We start from the raw sequence: 6,023 nt of genomic DNA, 5'->3' as shown, positions 1-6,023 counted from the left end.
ATGGTTGTGACATTCAAAGGCGAGGCTTTCCGACAATCGATTGGTACAAGCTATGAGGCCAAGATGGGAGAATTTATTGCCGAGCAGCTAAGTAGATGTATTGAAGATATTGGTTCCAACAATGTTATTCAACAGATTTCTAATAATGCTAAGAATTTTTGAAAGGCTAGAAAATTTATAAATCATAGATATCGGCATATTTGGGCCTCACCATGCTCATGCCACTACCTAGACCTTGTCTTGGAGGATTGGTACAAAACACCTGAGATCCAGTTCTTCAACTTTTCTATGGATGAGGCTCAAAAAGTCATCTTATATTTTCTCAACCACGAGTGATTACTTAGTGTATTCAGAAATCACTAGCCTGTGAATCACCCGCTATAGCTTCTAAAGCCAAGTGAGACACATTTTGACACAAACTCTATAATGATCGAGCAGTTGTTGAAATAGCAAGGGCTTGTAACCAAAATATTATTCAGTAGCACAAGGGTTGCAGAGTGGATACCCAAGCCATGGCACCCCCACCAAGTTAATGATGCTTGGTAATAATCCTGCATTTTGGAAGAGAGTATCTAATGCGTGGAAATGATGAAGCCAACCTAGTTTTCAATCCGTAGGTTGGATGTGAAAGGGCCAAGCATGGGAAGTGCTTATATGGCTTGGTGGACTACTGAGAGGGATGTTTTAAAAGAAGATGCAAGGCCCAATGAAGGTGGCTATAGTTTGACTCGACCAACCCTATTGCAAAATATGGTGTAAAAATGATGGAATCAAGCTCACAACTCTATGTACTATGCCACCCATATATTAGATCCATAATGGTGGGAATATTGTATAGAGATAGATGTACAGATTATGCAGTCATGGCATGATCTTCTTGGATGTTTCTTTAAGGATAGGCCAGAGTATGCCTTTGCTGTTAAGGAACTCTCTACTTTTTGAAATAGAGAAGGATTGTTTGTGTATCCAAGAATCAAAGAATTAGCCAAAAATATGCTAGCATGGAGATGTAGGGAAGAGTGTGGAGCATCTACACCTCATTTGCAAGATGCCTTGGCCATGCAGGTATTCTCACAACCTTGTAGCAACTGCTCCAGTGAACAAAACCGAAGTAACTATGAGTTTGTGGATTTTGTCACAACAAACTGCTTGACATCAAAGAGATCAGAGAAGCTGGTATACCTCTATGCATGATGGACGATGTAAAAGGGGTGTATAGTGATTGCGTTGATATGCCAAAGTGGGTACACACAGATCTTCTTGGTCCCTTGCATGATGCTCTTGTACTTACACATCCTGAACCAAATTGTAGTGACTCAAGGAAGAGGTGATGTCATCATGTACATCAGTGTGTTTGATTAATGTTGCAATTCAGGAAAAAATGCAAATGAGATATTGCAATTCATACTTCTTTTTTATCATCAAATAAAACGTTGCAATTCTTTTTAAATGCAATTCTTATAAAATTCAATTCATTTAAAACGGAATTCTTCTACATCATCGTTTAATGATTCATTCCATCTAAGATGCAATTCATTTAAATTTCGTTAACATGCACATCATGACGTTGCAAATTGCACACTTTACTCAAGGAACTTCTTCCTCATGAAAGTGTGCGTGATAGATTGATAATTTCATGAAAGGCTAATTTGTAAAGGCAAACTTGCAGCTTCTCAAACAATTGTAAAACAAAATTAGAGTACAAGTGTATTTTTAAAGTGTAGGTTAAGTAGTCATGCCGATTTACATTAACCAACATTTCACCAAATATGGAAATAGCTTATGAGTAGATATCCTTTGCAAATAGTGCACTTAGATATTTGGTTGAGGCAAAAGTGCTTCTTTCAAAGTATTTTTCCAATACAAGAAAATGGTTGAGAAGTAACTTGGGTGCTATATAAAATGCTTCCACACAGATAAATGGTGGAGAGTACATGTCTTATAAGCGTGATGAGTTTTTGTATGGTTAAGTCATAAAGAGAAGTGTTACATGTAGATACACTCCACAACAAAATGCTATTGCAGAAAGGAAAAATAAGAGTGATTGTGGTACACATAAGGAATAGAGCCTTTATCAATGCCATACATCGGATGACACCCTATGAGAAGCTGTATGGGTACAAGCCAGCTTTGGCATATTTGAAGGTGTTTGGGTGCATTTTTTATGTGCATGTGCACAATAAGGTAAGAAATAAAATGGAGCCAAGACCCGTGAAATGTGTGTTTTTTGGATACCCCACTAAAAGAAAAGGGTAATGAAAATTTTCAAGTATAATGGCTACTTATGTGAAGTTATTTGCAAAGGTTCATGGCCATTGGACACAAGCATGTTGATACCTTGAGCATTGATGCACAATTCCTTTGTAGTATTTTGTATTACGAAGTGTTGAAAATGAGAAAATGTGCATGTCCCACCTTTAAATTCAGGTGTGAATTGAGTCTAATTCTTATGAAAATTTGTGATTATAATGGTATATTCCAATTGAATCTCTTTCAAAAGTTTCATATAGGTATGATACATGCATATGAATGGACAAGTTTTTGGCAATTATGCACAATGCATGGTCGAAAATGAGAAAATATGCAGTCCCACCATAAAATTCATATATGATAATTATCAAAACCTATGATTATAAGGACATATCACATTTTAAGGTCTCTACAAAGCTTCATGGCCATCAAGCAAATAGAGGCATGGTATAAGCACACCAATGCATGTAATGTTTTGGCAAGTATACACCATGCATGTTTGAACATGAGAAAATGTGCATGTGCCACCATATGATGTCTAATTCTTATGAAACATTTTAGGTATAAGGAAACTAAAAATTTGAAGTTCTTTGCACCATTGGACACATAAAGGTATGGTATATTAATGTTGATGCAAAATCTCTTGGTAGATATGCTGCAAGCATGCTAGAAAACAAGAAATTTTGCATATCCCACCATACATCAAACACATAGAGGTTGGTATAAGCATACGAATGGATAAGTTTTTGGCAATGATATGCCATGCATGGTTGAAAATGAGGAAGTATGCATGCTTCACCATACAAGTCATGCTAAATCCTTATGAAGCTTAGAAATATTAGAGCTTGTTTCATTTGAGGGCCTCTATTAAATGACCATTAGACACATATGGGTATGATGTAAGCATATTGATATAAAACTTTTGAGCAATTATGCACCATGCATAATTGAAAATGAGAAAGTGTGCAAGATCCCTCTAAAACATTGTGACTAAAAGATTTTGACTCATTCAAAGTTATTTTCAAGTCTTTATGTCCATCCATAGAGGTATGGCATAAGCGTACCAATGTATCTCTTTTTGGCAATTATGTACCATGCATAGTCAAAATTGAGAGAATGTGCATGCCCCATCATACAACTTACATCCAATACTTATCAAATGTTTCAAGTATAAGGTTGTAATCCTTTTTAAGTTCTCTACAAAATTTTATGACCAACAGACACATAGAGTTGTGATATAAGCACATTGATGCACAATTTCTAAACAATTATGTACCATGCATGGCCAAAAATGAGAAAATGTGAGTGTTCCATCATACACATGATGTTCTATCCTTATGAAACTTTGTGAATATAGGAAAATTATCCTTTTAAATGTCTTTGCAATATTACATCACCATTGAACATATAGATCATGGTATACGAATATCAATGTACATTCTTTTGGCATTTATATACCACGTATGGTAAAAATTGAGGAAATGTGCATGTCCCTCCTTACATGTGTTTGATGCTTATGAACTTTCCCAAGTATAATGGCAACTTTGTATGAGTATTTGCAAAGACATGATCATTCGACACATAGAGATATGGAATACATAAGCATATCAACGCACAAATTTTTTGTAGTATTTTGTATGATGAGGTGTTGAAAATGAAAAAATGTTCAAGTTCCACCATACAAGTGATGCTTATTATGAAACTTTGTGATTATAATGGTATATTTCATTTGAATCTCTTTCCAAAGGTTCATAACCATCTTACTCATAGAGGTGTGGTATAAGCGTACCAATGCATAACTTTTGGTAATTATGCACTATGCATGGTCAAAGATGAGAAAATATGCATGTCCCACCATACATGTCATATAAGGTTGGAGAGTGGTCTAGCCTCTAGGTAATGGGAGGCCACTTTCTACCCAAGTGGTAGATTCCAGTCCCATAGGAGTCACCATCCACCTACCTACCACCTAGGTGGTTGCCCCACCTCTCAAGAGTTACTAGACTGTTCCTTCCCCTATAGGGCATCTCCCCCCTCCATTTTTATAAATTGTGATACACCCCATTCAAATTGGATCATTTCAAACTCTTAACACCCAATGCAACAAAATCTAATATGCTCTTCACCATGACAATTCTAAAAGACACGTTCTTATTGTGCAAACAAATGTTGGAACTATAAGATATTAGGAAAATTGATTAGATGCATAAGAGATTAGTTACCTAAGGGTTGATTGAACGACAACCACATAGACTATATATGGGAGATTGAATGACATTATTTATAATATCACTATGGTTGTAGTAAAAGAACCCTAGAATCAGATGTAACTTGCGTTAGACTAGATTTTTTTATTTTTCATGCACATGCTAGTGTGTTAATGTGTGTACTTTCCATTCAATTGCTTCAATTGCTATGGTGTCTTTTTCTTACAATACAATGTGCTTCCTCCTTAGTGTTCCTCCCTTGCATCCTATCTAAATCCTTCATCCAATATACTTAATCCATGATGTGCTAATTATGTTGGTTGGTACCAAAGGAGAGATGCACTATTTTGACAAAAACCTTTGGTGTATAGTTCTTATGGATAAAGTGGGAATTTTAAAAATATTCAATAATCTCCAAACAAGAGTGAATAACAGTTTGTCCTATTGGAACATAACCGTCTTCAAACAAGATGAATGATAAATTTCATTCATAAGGCTTGCCCAAGATCCAAAATAGGGAAAAAGAAGATGAATTGGATACGTAGCATGGAAAAGAGGGCAAAAAGCAGAGAGAGAGAGAGAGAGAGAAAGATAGAGAGGATTTCAAGGGACGAAAATAGCAAGTGAAAATTGGACCAATCGTAAATAGACAAAAAATAACCCTGAAAATTATGTAATTTTCCCTTTGCAAGGAAAACGATCGAGCAGGCCAAAATAAAAAGTGTTAAGCAAACACCAACTTGATGAAGTTCTATGCATCATTGCCATGTGACGGAACACAACAGCAATGCAAAATTATTCGAAGGAACAATTGTGTGTGTGTGTGTATTCTAAGCTCGTAGAACTTGATTGCATTCGCATTCCAATCATGAACGCACCACTCCACCCTCCCATACTTCATTTTCACCGCCTGTTGTGCTACAGTCTTCAATAGCACCGTGCCCAGTCCTTGCCCTGTAAAGCACTCTCGAACGAACAGGTCCTCAATGTACAGCCCGGGCTTGCTAAGGAAGGTCGAATAATTGGGGAAACAGAGGAGAAACCCGGCAACAACGCGGTCCTCGCTGTGGCTGGACCGGAAAGCAAGGGCCTCGGGGTCCTCAATCGGGGACCGCAGGCGAATTTATCGGGCGGTTTCATGGAACGCAGAAGGGCTATCGTGGGCAGGGACAGCGGGAGGGGAGGAGCTCGAGGAGGAGAACAGTTGGACCTTGGAAAGCAGGCTGCTGGAAGAGGGTGGAGAGGATCTGGGTGAGGGAAGCAACGCACTTTTCCGTGAGGCGTTCGAAGTGGGCGAGCTGCTGGATGAGCGTGAGGATGTGCGGGGCATCGGCAGGGGAGGCGAGTCTGATATGGGCAGTCACGATCCGCTTGAATTCCTCCGCCATGAAAGCTGGCTGTCGAGCTCGCTTTCTGCCCAAAACTATCAGAAGCTTGCCAAAATGAGGAACACCCACAAGGACACACACAATGCAGACGGAGATGTAGATGAACAATTGACACAAACAAGCTTACATGCTCTGAAATAAACAAGCTTACAGAGAGACAGACCTAAGAGCGTTTGCA

The 6,023-nt window shown here is 38.1% G+C and overlaps 1 pseudogene across 1 annotated transcript; it reads right to left on the bottom strand.

The window, feature by feature from the left end:
• Positions 1-5,208: 5,208 nt before the first annotated feature.
• On the bottom strand, positions 5,209-6,023 carry LOC147887208 (GCN5-related N-acetyltransferase 8 pseudogene; annotated as a pseudogene). Its single transcript, XR_015543207.1, has 2 exons — positions 6,009-6,023; positions 5,209-5,880 (listed from the first exon to the last, which is right to left on the bottom strand). The product of XR_015543207.1 is annotated as a GCN5-related N-acetyltransferase 8 pseudogene (transcript).

Source organism: Dipteris shenzhenensis, chromosome 23 (genome assembly GCF_047967505.1).
Source record: "Dipteris shenzhenensis isolate YYH24624 ecotype China chromosome 23, Dip_SZ_1.0, whole genome shotgun sequence".
Taxonomy (NCBI): domain Eukaryota; kingdom Viridiplantae; phylum Streptophyta; class Polypodiopsida; order Gleicheniales; family Dipteridaceae; genus Dipteris; species Dipteris shenzhenensis.
This window is presented reverse-complemented; position numbering and strand designations above follow the sequence as displayed.